Genomic DNA, 13,693 nt, shown 5'->3' with positions numbered 1-13,693 from the left:
AGTGGTATTCACCTGTAGTCCCAGCTACTCCAGAGGCAGAGGCAGGAGGATCACTTGAGACCTTGAGTTCAAGGCTGTAGCAGCGAGGCAGGATCATGCTACTGCACTCCAGTTGGGGCGACAGAGAGAGACCCTGTCTCAAAAAAAAAAAAAAAAAAAAAAAAAAAACAGAAACAAAACAAAAACAAAAAAACCTTTTTAAATTAAAATAAAAACAAAAATATTTTGATGCCATATCTCCCTCCAACTACTGCTCCATTTCTCTGAACCACTTGACAGCAAAACCTCCAAGAAATTGTTCATATTCACTGGTAACTTCTCTCCTCCCAATCTCTCTTGAACCCAATTCAATCAGCTCCCCCCTGCTTCTTCCCTCTCCATAGCAAACACTCCATCAAAATGTCCTGTGTTCAGGTTACTAAGGACATTGACAAGTCCATTGGCCAGTTCTCAGTCCTCATCTTATTCGTACTTAAACATTTCATGTATCTAGGTGCTCTCCTCCTCTCCCTGCCCCCCAAACACTTTTTCACTTGCCTTCCAGGATGCCGTGCTCTCCTGAGTTTTCTCCTGTGTCTTAGGCCATTTTTCTTCATCTCCCTGACTCTGAGTTGGAGTGATCCAGAACTTAGGGCTCAGACCTCTTTTCCCTAACAACATTCAATTCCTAGAGGATGTTATCAGTCCCACAGCTTTAGATACCATCTCTACAGTGCTATCCAGATTTCCATCTCCAGTCTGTATGGCTCTTACCCTAAGCTTCTATCGTGAAACAAAATCTAGGTTCTCTCTTGCTCCCCAGCTATGTTACATGAATTTCTCTCTTCTTCCCCTGTCTAATACCACAATTCCTTGAGGTCTGAGATCCTATATTGTTCTTATTGGTTTCCATTTAAGTGCTTTGTGTCTGATACCTGCTGACAGACTTTCCTAATACTGCCTACTTGTCTAGGTTTCTGAAAACCTTGTATGGAGGAGGAGGAAGAAGAAAAAAAGAAGAGGAGAAAGAGGAGGAGAATGAAGAGAAAGAGGAAGAACAGGAAGACAAGGATGGCTTGTGGTTATTGTGCACAGCCCAGAGAAACTGAGTGGTGTGGGTTGTCAGTTGCCACTCTCAGGGAAAAGGCAGCAGAGCAGGCTCCCTCCTGAGCAGCCACGGGAAAAGTTACTGCTGTGGTGAATTTACTGTGGTCTAGGAAAGGCCCAATTCTTAATACTGCAAACCAGAAACTTCTTATTTTTAGAAAGTAAATCAATCGTCCTAGGGCAAACTGCCTAATCTTTCTCCTAAGTCTGATATTGCAAATCAGAGTACCATTTTGTCAATTTACATTGAGAAATAAATGTTACAAGACCTGGAAGCTCAAAAACCACATGATTGGCTGGGCGCAGTGGCTCATGCCTGTAATCCCAGCAATTTGAGAGGCCAAGGCTGACAAATCAGCTGAGGTCAGAAGTTTAAGACCAGCCAGGCCAACCTGGCGAAACCCCGTCTCCACTAAAAATACAAAAATTAGCTGGGCGTGGTGGTGCGTGCCTGTAGTCCCAGCTACTTTGGAGGCTGAGGCACGAGAATAGCTTGAACCTGGGAGGTGGAGGTTGCAGTGAGCCGAGATTGTACCACTGCACTCCAGCAGACTTTGTCTCAAAACACACACACACACACACACACACACACACACACAAGCAACATCTTCTCTCCCTACAGTCAAGAATTGACTTGCTGAGCAAAATTCTTGAAATGTATATGATCTATGCATCCTGTCTTTCTCAGCAGACTTACACAGGAAGAAAAATAATAGTCGGGCTTTAGAGATGTGGTAGCTAAGTGAATCTTTCCCCACATTGCAGCCAGAGTGATATTTTTTGGAGCACATATCCGAGCAGGTCACTCCTTTAAAACTGTATATTCCTCCTTTTTTTTTTTTTTTTTTTCTTTTGAGACAGAGTCTTGCTCTGTCACCCAGGCTGGAATGCAGTGGCGCGATCTCTGCTCACTGCAACCTCTGCCTGCCGGGTTCAAGCGATTCTCCTGCCTCAGCTTCCCGAGTAGCTGGGATTACAGGCGCCTGCCACCACGCCCAGATAATTTTTGTATTTTTAGTAGAGACGGGGTTTCACCCTGTTGGCCAGACTGATCTCAAACTCCTGACCTCAAGTGATCCACTCTCGCCTTGGCCTCCAAAGTGCTGGGATTATAGGCGTGAGCCACTGCGCCCGGCCTAAAACTGTATATCGTTCTTAAAAGAAGAAAAATCCTCAACCTACTAGTCCTACAATGGTCTGGGCACTTCAGCCTCTGTCTTCAGTATAAGAACTGGATAGGAATGTGGGCTCTGGGACCACACCTCAACGGTTCAAATCCTTGTTCCTCTCATTCCCGGCTCAGGTGATTTATTTACTTATATTGTGCCATAGTTTCCTCCTTAATACAATGGAAATAAAGATAGTGCTTATCTCATAGGATTATAATGAAAATTAAAAGAGTAAGCTTCTTTTGACCATGTCTGGCAACTGCCAAAAACTCAGTAAATATTATCTGTTATTATTGGAAACCACTCTGGATCCAATCACGCCTGCCTTCTTTCCATCCTCCAAATAGGCTGCAAACCAAGATCTTTCCAGCCTGGCTGCCTGAGCAGATGCTGCCCTGTTCAAGGTACTGTCCTTATACCCACCTCCTCGCACTGTTTCACTCCCACACGTCCTTGTCTCTCAGATCTAGTGTTCCTTCCTCAGGCAAGTCTCCTCCTGAGACCGCAAGTTCTCAGTCTCAAGTTTCCTTCATTATGTTGGTGTGTTCTTCCAGTTTGTGCCTGGCTCAGGTCAGTCTTCAACCTCTAGAGGTCGTCTCCAGGCCTTGGCACTTTTTCCCAGAGTCTGATACATGCCCGACTCATTGTAGGAACTCCATACCGATTTGTTGGGATAGATGTTCAGTTGATGCTTAACCCAGTCTGAAACACTTTGGCCAGATCTGGCCTTCCAGGGACAAGCCTGGACCAGCTCCACTGCCTTTGGCTTACGGGCTCTTTTTTTCTCCCCCTACCTCCCAGGGTTCGCCAACCCCCTTCTGATTAACACATTCTTTCTTTGCATGTGTTAATGAATTTGATGAGGTTTCTTAGGGTCCTAAGAAAACTTTGCATATCTATGCTCTGTTTTAGTTCACGTTGTTTTTAAAGTTTTGCTCTCAGTAGGTGTCTTATTTCCAAATTCTGGCAGGGGCGAGTGGATGAAGGTTGTCTCATTGTGTCTCTCTATTACTGACAACACACCTGGACCAGGATTCTACCTGGCAGTGGAGACTCCCTGGTGTTTTGTATTTAGGTGAGTGTCTGCTCACCTTGCCAAGGGAACGCTCCATCTTCTACACTGAACTTCTACAGTCTGATCTAGGTCTGTCCCTAGCCTCCCTCAACTCCGTCCCCAGTCTGTACCAATCTGTTCCCTCTCGTCTCCTAAGATAGGGCCTAGCAGATACTCTCTCCAGAGAATACACTAGGTTGCTATATAACTCCATTTAATGGAGGTAGGTGGTCAGGTGTGTTTTTCAGTAACCCAAGAATACAGCACTGCTCTGGGGATGAGTTATTGTCTTAAATAGAAACATTAAAACTAGCCCAAGGGCAAGAGTAATAAACAGAGAAAGTCATAGTTACCACTCCATATTTGTACTGTATAACGGACATATGCAAATCCTCCCATCAATACCAGGCAAAAGTGACTATAGTTACAAAGATTCCATCCTGCTGTCATAAACTCTCTGTCAAAAAGACTCAATGCTATGTTAACAAAAATAATTGATCTACAACATACATCCTGAAACCCTGGATGTCTGAAAAGCATTGCTCTGGGTTTTCATGCTGTTTCCACAATGCTAAGATCTAGTGTAGGCTGGAGATGTGTGTGGAAATGGCACAAGAAAAGGGCTTGTCCAATCCAGTGCAGAATTTAGCAGAAGGTAAGAAAGGACACAAAACTCAGGTTAAAGAAAGCCTCTCTCTGGGGTATTTCTCGTCCTTTATTTTTACCCCAGATCCAAGACTTGTGGTTAATTCAGATAAGCACTTGACCTTTGTGGGTGCTTATCCAAAGTCAACCTTCCCGTGTCTGAGGGTCACCTGTAACTCATTAATCTCAGTCCATTATTGTTTTGCAGGGATGTCTGTTCCATTTAAGATATAAAACTCCTATACAGATAACATGGTAGGTTAATGCACTCACCTTTCATTCCTTGATTGCTGGGTTCAAACCGAACTCAATTCTGTTATGAGTAAGGATTATGTTTTGATATGTTCCCTGTCCCCAGGAGCCATTTGTCTACAGGTCTTCAAATCCTAAAAGGATGTTGCAGGCATCAGCATACTCTTCAGGGCCCTATACAGGAGATTCCAGGGAATAGAATGGCCCAGAGGTTACTGGGTCAGGACTGGAAAGGAAAGAACTATTTAGGGAATCTTGCTAAGTGCATGCTTCTGAGGGTGCTATCAGTCTTTTGCCACTCTCAACTCTTAAGATGAAAACAAGGCCATTATCACTTTTCAAAACATAGTAAATTGCTTTATATAGAATCTAGTACTGTTGTACTATATGTAGTTCTCTACAGTAAGAAATGTGCTAGCAGGCAGTCAGGGAAAAAAAAGGCACAAGCTCTTTGCCGTTTTTCAAACGTCACACTTTTCTAGCGTTCTCTTCTTTATGATTTAACTTGATTTCCTCTTCAACTAAGATATGCTAATCTATACCCTCACCTGTGACAAAAATCAATGCTGTAAATCAAGAGGGAAATAACAACCAGGCGTTCGTCTATCTATGAGGCATCACTGCCATGCACAGTGGATGGCTTGCTTCTCTGGAGTCGACTGCCAACAATAGAATTCTGGGCCTGCTGCTGAAAGCCTTAACCTCTTCCAGCCTCAGTTTCATTAGCTGAAAGATGGAAACAATAAGAGCACCTACCACAGAGAGTTATTGGAATCAAATAAGATAATGATATATAAAGCTCTTAGAACAGTGTCTGGGCCGGGCGCATTGGCTCAAGCCTGTAATCTTAGCACATTGGGAGGCCAAAGCAGGCAGACCACTCGAGTCCAGGAGTTTGAGACCAGCCTGGGCAACATAGAGAAACCCTGTCTCTACAAAAAATACAAAAAAAATTTAGTCAAGCATGGTGGCATGCACCTATAATCCCAGCTACTTAGGAGGTTGAGGCAGAGGATCACCTGAGCCCAGGAGGTCGAGGCTGCAGTGAGCCGAGATCGCACCACTGCACTCCAGCCTGGGTGAGTGACAAAGTGAGACCCTATCTAAAAACAAACAAACAAACAAACAACAACAACAACAAAAACAGCGTCTGACATATAAAAGGAGCTCAATAAGTGTTAGCTGTTATTGGTACTTAATTGCTTTGACTCATGCTATAGAAACCAAAGGTGCTTTTTCTTTAAATCCGTGCCTTCTCCAACCACCTGAAACTAGTGACTGAACTCTCAACAAATACTTCTGGTTCTTTCTACCTTGCACGGCCATGTCACTCTTCCCTCCTGCCCATGCCCCTTGAATCCCAGCCAGTTAAAGTACAAGGGAGTGGCAGGGAGTGAGGATGGTGCAGTCCAAACCGCCTCACTTAATTAATTTCAGCCAACTCCTGCTGCTGGCCACGCTGCTGCCGCCTCAATTACCCTTGGAGTTAACAACGGAAAGCGGCGCACAAAGACTTTTACTTGATAGCAAGAAAAGGAAAAATGTACTGTCGATACATATTACTTGTCAATGTAAATGCTTTCAGGAGCCCTTCACTGCTTCTTTTCATGTTCTTCGAGTCTAAGAACCATTTAGAGAAGTCCCGCTGTTCTAGCACCCTAAGGACATGTAAGAGGATGCTCGCAGGCAGCTGAGAAACAGAGCTTCTATTTATGTGGAGCAAGGCAGGCCTAGATCTTTGACTAACAATAAGCAGAATATCTTAATCACAAGCATTCTGAAGTCATGCCAGTGGAGTGCTTAGTGTTTGCCAGCTTGCTTTTCTTTCTTTTTAGAGAATACAACTTGGGAAAGATGCAAACACATGCAGGTAGGCTCTTATTTTAGGATCCACTGTTATTTTCCCATTGGGAGCATTGGGAGAGAGCTACCTAAATATCACTCCCAATCCCCCCACCAGGAGGGGTCTAGAATTTCTAAAAAGAATAGGTGCAATCTGGCAGAAAAGGGAGACAGAGAACTTCTCTTGAAATTATGTTTGCACCACTGGGCGCGGTCAGTCACTCACGCCTATAATCCCAATGCTTTGGGAGCCAGAGGCGGGCAGATCACTCGAAGTTAGGAGTTCGAGATCAGCCTGGCTAACATGGCGAAATCCTGTCTTTACTAAAAATACAAAAATTGCCCAGGTGTGGTGGCACACATCTGTGGTCCCAGCTACTTGGGAGGCTGAGGCAGGAGAATCACTTGAACCCAGGAGGCGGAGGTTGCAGTGAGCCGAGATGGCGCCACCGCACTCCAGCCTGGGCAATAGAGCAAGACTGTCTCAAAAATAAAAATGTTTACACAGAAAACAGTCTGTTGTTTGGAGTCCATGTTTACTGGGGGTGAAATTGTAGGACTGATGGAGATTTTGAAGGGCTGGAGTCCACCCCCAACTCCTACTCCTCACCACCTCAAAGCACCCTTCACTTTGTATTCTAACACCAGGACTCCCAACTTTCATTCCCCATGCTTTTAGGAGCCTTTACTACACATTCAAGGTAGTGTCTTCAACAGAGATGATGTGTTAGAGTAAACATTGTTTGTGGTGTAGGAAATGGGGATATTTATTTGCCTGGAAAAATGCCCGGCACTATAGGTGCTCAAATATATTTGTTGAATAAATTTCTGATGTTATGGAAGCTACTAAGGTAAAAGCCTTGGAAAAAAGGCTGCCACCAGAATAACTCCTTGTGATTTTTAGGATTTAAGGTAATCATTAAATATATTTTGAATAACTTCTTTCCCCCGATTGAAGCAATTAAAATGATCTCTGTATAGAGTATAGAAATTGTTTAGCAATATGTGAGGCTTGGCAGAGATCACCTACTGTCTTCCGATTTTTAACAATATCTATTCTATCCATCTCTTTAAGGACAGACGCCCCCATGGCCGGGCGCGCTGGCTCACGCCTGTAATCCCAGCACTTTTCCAGGCCGAGGCGGGTTGATCACGAGGTCAGGAGATCGAGACCATCCTGGCTAACACGGTCAAAACCCGTCTCCACTAAAAATACAAAAAATTAGCAGGGAGTGGTGGCGGGCGCCTGTAGTCCCAGCTACTCGGGAGGCTGAGGCAGGAGAATGGCGTGAACTAGGGAGGCGGAGCTTGCAGTGAGCCTAGATCGCGCCACTGCACTCCAGCCTGGCGACAGAGCGAAACTCCGTCTAAAAAAAAGGATAGACGGCCCCATTTTTGTTGGGTACATGACTTCCCAGATGATTATACTTCCAAACCCCTACCTCCTCTGCAGCTAGCTGTAGGTACATCGCTAACTTCTGACCAGTGAAATGTGAACAGAAGTAATATATACAACTTCCAAGCTGGCACTTAAAGGAAAGGAGTATGGCCTTTGCTTCTTCTTTCTCCTCTTCCCACTGGCTGGGATGCAAATGTGATGGTAGGTGCCGGAGCAGCCATCATAGACTGTGAGTTCAGAGTTGTGGGTTGAGGATGATGGAGCAAAAGACAGAAGCAGCCTGCACCTCTGACACCCCCAAGCCTCCCTGCAAGCCTCAGACTATTTATACTCAAACCCTTACTTGAGAGATAAATAAATTTCTATCCTGTTCAAACCATTGTATTTGAGAATGCCTCTGTTACTTTAGCCTAACCTGTATTTTAACAAGTATTAACACCATTAGAAAGGAAAGTCAAAAGAGAAAAAACTTGCTTACATTAGAACGGAAAGTTTAAAAAAAAAAAAAAAACTTGCTACATTAGGAAGGAAAGTTTAAAAAAAAAAACTCCATTCATTTGAAACAAAAACAAGTAGAACAGAATAAATTATTGAGATATTAATTTGTTCTCATATTTTCCTTCTCTTAGTTCAACTACTACTTTCAGAATAGGTTCATATTGTTGTTGACGCACGAAAGATAGGTTGGTCCTGGTTTCTAGTGCTTTCGTAGGACACAATGACACTAACAGTAAGTGACAAGTCCAGCCTACTTTCTCTTTTTTCATGGCCTATGAGACAAGAATAGTTTTTATATTTTGTAATGGTAGAGAAAAAACAAAAGAATATTTCATGACATATGAAAATTATATAAAATTCAAATTGCAGTGTCCATACATAAAGTTTTATTGGAACACAACCACATTCATTCATTTAAATATTATTCACATATTTAATATATGAATATTTATTATTCTGCTTTCACACAGTTGAGTAACTACAACAGAGACTGTATGGCCCAAAAAGCCTAAAATGTTTACCATATGACCTTTTACAGAAGAAGTTTGCCAATCCAGCCCTGGAGTGTCTTTCCTGCTGCTTTTAATGAAAGGTAGATATATATTGTCAGAATTGGTTCCCTTCACTTTGAAGTTTTAAGCTATAGGATTATATTCATGCATTTAAGGATTTTTTTCAAATAGTATGATTGTAATCATCAAGAATATTTGATTAACTGATAAAGAACTTGCAACAGTGGCTGAATTGCATTGCTAGTTGTTTTGTTTTCTTGTTTGTTTGTTTGTTTTTCAGACAGAGTCTCACTCTGTTGCCCAGGCTGGAGTACAGTGACATGATCTCAGCTCACTGCAATCTCCCACTCACGGGTTCTAGCGATTGTCATGCCTCAGCCTCCCAAGTAGCTAGGATGACAGGCGGGTGCCACCGCACTCAGTTAATTTTTTGTATTTTTTTGTAGAGATGGGGTTTCGCTATGTTGGCCAGGCTGGTCTGGAACGCCTGTCCTCAAGTGATCCTCCCGCTTTGGCCTCCCAAAGCATTGGGATTACAGGTATGAGCCACCGCACCCAGCCACATTGTTAGTATTTCTGAGTCATAATATTTCCTGGAATTTTAATGATAGAGTTTTCAGTCCCACATTCAGCTTCACTTCATATGGTATTGGTTGACAGCAAGCCCTGTCACTATATGTTGCCTTTATAATGTTTCTTATGCCTCTCTCTTCAACTGTATTCCTACAGTCACGATACTCATTCAGCTCCTTAGTAATTCTAGACCAAGCTTTTGCAATAACGTCTGAACTGGTTTTCTTGCATCTAATCTCTTCTCCTCCCTTCCATCCCTTGTCACCAAAGACATCTTCCCTTTAAAAAAGTACATAACTAATTCCAATATTTAATTACATCTCCCATCTCAAAAATATCAGCCCTTCAATTGCTTACAGAATAAAATCCAAACTCCTTGGGCTACTATTCATGATTCTTCATGGCTTGTTCTTACTCTATACTCTATCCAAACTGAACCATTTTCTCTTCCCTGTATACCTCTGTAGGACAGACTCTATTCTCTGGTCCATCATATGTACCTCTGTTTATACCATGATCTCTTGTCTTCAAACCTAACCCTTCCTCTTCATCCCTGCATATTCAAATGCTATGTATTTTTAAGACCTAATTCCAATATTAACTCTTTCATGATGGTTTCTCTGACTCCTGTATCCCCAGCCCAGTGAGTATTGTGGACACCTATGGCTTTTTTCTTGCCTGACATTATTCATTCACCATTCTTTCAGAATGATTTGGATACTTCTAGGATGCATTGGTTTTGCTTTGAGAATACAATCAATCTTGGGGATGCATGCAGTCTTGATGGAATTATAACTCAAAATGTCCCAGTCTTTCTGGCGAGGGGATGGAGATATGAGGTTCACTAGGCCAATCAGAATTGCACTTGTGCACGTGCTAGTAATGTCCCCCTCAGGCTGCAATTTGACTCTTGACTCATTTTGTGAGCATAGAAAATGGCCGGAGCTCACTGATGCCCTGAAGAGGCCAGCAATGACTCCTGCTTGTGGATCCCTGTAGCTGACCTACTCTAGTTCTTGCAAGTGTTGGGTTCTTTGACCTACAGTTTAATTTCATGAAGAACTCCATACCCGTCCAATGAAGTTCTTTGTAAAATTAGCCACTACCAGTTTCTATTGTTTGCAGTCAAAGACACTGACTGATAGAAGCGATGATCATTCCTTTTCCCAAACCCTCATAATACTTTCCCTAAACATTTCTTAGGGCCCCTAACATTTCCAACCTTGTATAATAGTTGTTCATGTCATTATTTTCTTTGTCTTACACAATGGCAGTTCCAGAATTCAATCCAGAAAGAGCAATCAGAGTGGAAGGAGAAAAGTATAAGGGAATGATCATTACTCTTTATTAGAATAAGTGTTTTCTTTTTATTTAGATTGTGTGTTTAAAATCCATGAGAGAATAAAGTTTTCTAAAAATGCCTTTATTTGTATTTATTTAATTAATTAATTAATTAATTTTTTTAAGCAAGACTCCACCACCCAGGCTGGAGTGCAGTGGCATGAATTCAACTCACTGCAACCTCCGCCTCCCAGGTTCAAGTGATTCTCCTGCCTCAACCTCCCAAGTAGGTGGGACTACAGGCACACACCTCCATGCCTGGCTAATTTTTGTATTTTTAGTAGAGACGGGGTTTCACCATCTTGGCCAGGCTGGTCTCGATCTCCTGACCTCCTGATCCACCCTCCTCGGCTTCCCAAAGTGCTGGGATTACAGGTGTCAGCCACTGAGCCCAGCCTTATTCATATTTTAAGACTAACAGAAACATCAGTTTTCCTTATTAGAGCACACTTATTTGAAGGAGAGATGGCACTGAGATTACAGTGGGGTGAAATTCTCCCTCCCCTTCCAAGGCTTCTTTTGGTATGGCCACTCAACTTAAAAGACTGTGAGCCGTTTGTAACCGGGTGGTTACAGTACTTGCATGGACCTAATAAAGTGTTTGAATCAAACAATCACTGGTCACTGTACCATCTTGTATTATTTTTTTGCCACCTTTCCAATGAGATTTCAAGGTGTATATTTTTCCCATTTGGAAATTATTTGACTTAGAAATCTATTTTAACAATTATCATTAAACACCCACCACTGTAACGGGCACTCTTCTAAGTGCTGGGAACACAGTCAAGATCAGGCAAGATTACTGTCACACAGAGCTTGTATTCTAGTGGGATGGATGTCTACTTAAGAGATGAAAATCACTCTATAATAATTCGTCTCCTTATTTATTATGAGTATAGGACAAAACTATTCATCTTTCTCCCATGTTACTTTGTGTTTCTGCCTCTTCTTTACTTCTGTTTCCAGCTATAATTCAGTTTAATTCTCTTGTTACTTTTTCTCTTGTTACTTTTATTGTTTTTTTCACTTTTCCCACTATTTATTTCTGTGTCTTCTGATATTTGAAATATTCTTAAAAAATAACAACACATTATTGTTTAGTCTTTTGTACAAAGTTCCTAAAACTAAGAAATATTAGTCACATACAGCTAGTATCTATGAGTCATAGAGCCATAGACTCTTAATAACATAAAATTAAAAGGAAGAGCTTCTTGCCGGGTGCAGTGGCTCACATCTGTAATCCCAGCACTTTGGGAGGTTGAGGCAGGCGGATCACCTGAGGTCGGGAGTTTGAGATCAGCCTGACCAACATGGAGAAACCCCGTCTCTACTAAAAATACAAAATTAGCCGGGCGCGGTGGCATGCCTGTCATTACAGCTACTCAGGAGACTGAGGCAGGAGAATCGCTCGAACCAGGGAGGTGGAGGTTGCAGTGAGCTGAGATCGTGCCATTGCACTCCAGCCTGGGCAACAAGATGTCTCAAAAAAGAAAAAAAAAAAAGAAAGAAAAGAAAAAGAAAAAGAAAAAAAAGAACTTCCAACTAACTAGTGTTTTTTTGTTTCCCAACCAAGAAAAACGTACAGATATTATTTATATCCCATTTAAAACAAATTATTTTTCCAGCTTTATTGAGGTATAACTGACAAATAAAAATTGTATATATGCATGCTGTACAACCTGATGATTTGACATTCATATTCACTGTAAAATGATTGCCACAATCAAATTAGTTGACACATCCATCACCACACATAGTTACCATCGTGTGGTGGTGTGTGGGGTGAGGACACTTAAGATCTGCTCTCTTAGAACATTTCAATACACCATTAATTATAGTCATCACACTGTAAATTAGATACTTGGAACTTATTCATCTTATAACTCAAAGTTCATACCCTTTGACCAACATCTCTCCATTTTTTCCACTTCCCGTGCCCTGGCAAAATTTTAAAAATAAATTTTATTTCCAAGTAGCATGTTTAATGATAGCACTCAATAAGTCATCAAACCTAAAGAGATAAGAACTACTTCCCCAAAGAGGGGAAAGCAGTAAGAAAATTTCACTAACAATCAAAGAAATAGAAATTAAAATAATTGGTATCGTTTTTGCACATTTTAGGCATTGAAATGTGTTTCCAATGCCATTCAGACTGATGAGGTTGCAGCCTCACTGAACTTTGCACTCATTTCTGCCAATACTGTAAATACCTCACAAAAATCATGAAAATGTTTACTTCTTTTGATCCGATATTTTCACTTCTAGGATTTATTGTAAGCAACTACTTCAACCAACATAAATACACATGTGCACAAAAATAATCCCTTTACAGTTATGTTTAATCATATGTATAAAGCAAAACTATGTCAACATTTGGAATGAGCCTTAATAAATTTAATTGTAACATTGCAATTATTAAGCCTATTCAGAAGCATAGAAAAATACTTATTAGTTAATGACAAGTTATTTCATGTTGCCAGATTATTGTATCTTTAATTCTTTTTTATAACAAATTGGGATATAAGTAACTACCGAAACAAGTAATAAACTATGAAGTCACAGTAGCAAAACAGGAAATAGCATGACTATCCTATTGTGTCATCATAGAAACATACATGATTTTGGAAAGCAATATATACATACTCAATTCAACAAATGTTAATGGAATACTACATATCACACACTCTGCTAGGCTGGGAGGGTGCTAGACTGTGGCAGAGGCTATTGGCTACTCACCAAAATCTATGTACCCTTTTTCTTAGGCACAGAGCTAGAATACATTTGCAGTTAGGTAGCCATGTGACTAAGTTCCAGCCACATGGAATGGGAACAGGACGTGCGCCACTCCTTCCCTGGCCCATAATGCCCTCCCATTCTCCTCTGTACTCTTTCTCGCTTTCAGCTGGCTATGATGGAGATAACTACAGTGACTATAGAAGCTATAATTTGAAGATGGCAAAGTCTCTATCAGCCTGGTACCCTAAACAAGTGCGTGAAGGAGAGCTGCTGGAGATTCTGTTCATATTCCCAAGACTCTGACATGAGCAAGAACTAAACTTCCATTGTCTTGAGCCATTACTTGTTTGGTTGTATTTACTACTGCAACCTTGCCTACCCTATCAGACATGGAATTACAGATTATTTATTTTAAATGTTTTTATTTAAAATTATTGGCTGAGCACGGTGGCTCATGCCTGTAATTCCAGTACTCTAGGAGACCGAGGCAGGTGGATCATGAGGTCAGGAGTTCAAGACCAGCCTGGCCAAGATGGTGAAACCCCGTCTCTACTAAAAATACAAAAATTAGCTGGGCACAGCAGCA

At 41.6% G+C, this 13,693-nt stretch overlaps 1 long non-coding RNA gene across 4 annotated transcripts in view; it reads right to left on the bottom strand.

Annotated features, from left to right (window-relative positions):
- LOC135971986 (uncharacterized) overlaps positions 1 to 13,693 on the bottom strand; it is a 225,809-nt gene that overhangs the window by 186,368 nt on the left and 25,748 nt on the right. Inside the window, exon 4 of one of the 4 annotated variants that reach the window (XR_012415821.1) lies at positions 4,242 to 4,380. The exons of the other annotated variants lie outside the window; for them this stretch is intronic. This is a non-coding gene — a long non-coding RNA (uncharacterized lncRNA). Of the gene's footprint in view, positions 1 to 4,241; positions 4,381 to 13,693 lie in introns of those variants that run through there. 4 annotated transcript variants of the gene reach the window in all.

Source organism: Macaca fascicularis, chromosome 7, assembly GCF_037993035.2.
Source record: "Macaca fascicularis isolate 582-1 chromosome 7, T2T-MFA8v1.1".
Taxonomy (NCBI): Eukaryota; Metazoa; Chordata; class Mammalia; order Primates; family Cercopithecidae; genus Macaca; species Macaca fascicularis.
Note: the sequence above shows the minus strand (reverse complement) of the source record. Positions and strands in the feature narration are given on the sequence as shown.